A 1,896-nucleotide genomic window follows, 5' to 3' on the forward strand; every position below is an offset into this window, starting at 1 on the left:
TATATTAGCTGCTACGCTAACAATCAGCGGTTATATTAGCTGCTACGCTAACAATCAGCGGTTATATTAGCTGCTACGCTAACAATCAGCTGTTAATTAGCTGCTATGCTAACAGTCAGCGAATTTCTGGCTGCAAAGTGATTCTGATCTTTCATCCTTACCTGGGAAGGTAATGAGAATGAATCCAGTTCGTTTCGTAAAACGGTTGAAACACAGCAAAGGACTGAAGGAGCTCCGATCGCCCTGCTGCCACATACAAGATGGCGGACGCTGTTACGTACAACTCAGCGCTCCATGAGGCGTCTAGTATTGATGTCTATGGTCGCATCGTTTCTCCACCAGCGCAGTGAGCAGATGGTATGGCAAGCCGTTTTAACATAAATTCGGTTTCACTGCCCTACATTCCAGATTTCTCAAATTGTTTTGTGACTAGACGTTTCAGCGATTTACGATATCTCTACTTATATTTCGACTAGACAAAGTAACTAGTTTAGATATCTCTAATTACATTCTGACTAGTCGAAATGACGTCAGATTTACCATCGACTTTAATTCAAGATGTCTAAAATGAATTACTGACTATCTGAAATACACATTTCACATATCTACAATTAAATTATGACTACTCATAAAGTAAATTCAAGATATCTCGATTTTAGATGTGACTAGTCATAATTCTAATTAAAGAAACCTCTAGTGACGCTATAATTGAAGATATTGTAGCCCAGGCTTTCCGTCTTTGGATCTGCAGCTGGTGTTGGACATCCTATGGACTCTGCGCTGTGTTTTAATTTGTGTGTGAAGATGGGATATTGCACTGAGGATATTGTTGTTCTGATCGATGGACTATTGATGTGAGGCTCCACAGACAACATTTCACAAGTAAGATGGACATATTATTGTGTATATATTGTGATTAGAATATTACTTTACTGTATTAATGTCCACCAGCGAGATACCAGCTAATATTAGCCACAGTGCTTGGTGTAATACGGGTTCAGCCGCTATGAAGGATAACTGAGATTCTGTAAACCTAAAATAATTAATTATTCTCTAACATTGACTTAAATTATCTGACACAAGAGTCTATATTAGAAATGGAACAGTGTAACATATATTATAAAACATATTATGTGTTATAACATTCACCAGCAAAGTTTACACAGGTGGTAAAGATTATTATTTATATGTAATTCATCCCAAATTCTCCGTTTTTGTTTTGAAAGTTTCCTAAAGACACGATGTGAGGAAGAAGAGGGAGAATCTATAAAGAGAGACGATTCACTGCAGGATGAATCTCATCAGAGTTTGGACTCTGGAAAACAGCCAACAGATAATATATATTAGGCTGTACATGTTAATATGTAAATTGGTTAAGCTAACTGAAAATAAATACAGTACAAACAAACCACAGGGTGAAAATAGCAATATAAATGATTTTATCATTATATATTATTTTTCCATGATGGCAGGTGAGGCTCTGCCTGAACACGCCACAGACATAAAGAGCCCCTGCATGTCATAATTGGTTGAGTGGGTTTAAAGTTCAGCATGAATCATATTTTTTAGCGAAAAATAATTAGTTCAAAATCAGAAGTTTACATACTGTCTGAAGTTAAATCTGACCAAATTTTAGATAAAAATGATCAATAATGAAAGAATCTGAAGATTATTCATTCCTGGAATCTGTTTATTAATAAAAAAGATGGAAATTAAAAGATGGAAACTGTTGGTTTAAAAATGCTGTTGTCCTTCCTGCTTCCTGTTTACTTCCTTCCTGCTTCATGTCTGCTGCCTGTTTACTTCCGGTTTGCTTCCTTCCTTCTTCCTCTCTGCTTCCTGTTTGCTTCCTGTTTGCTTCATGTCTGCTGCCTGTTCACTTCCTATCTGCTTCCT

The sequence above is a fragment of the Poecilia reticulata genome, unplaced genomic scaffold (assembly GCF_000633615.1).
Source record: "Poecilia reticulata strain Guanapo unplaced genomic scaffold, Guppy_female_1.0+MT scaffold_236, whole genome shotgun sequence".
NCBI classification, from domain to species: Eukaryota; Metazoa; Chordata; class Actinopteri; order Cyprinodontiformes; family Poeciliidae; genus Poecilia; species Poecilia reticulata.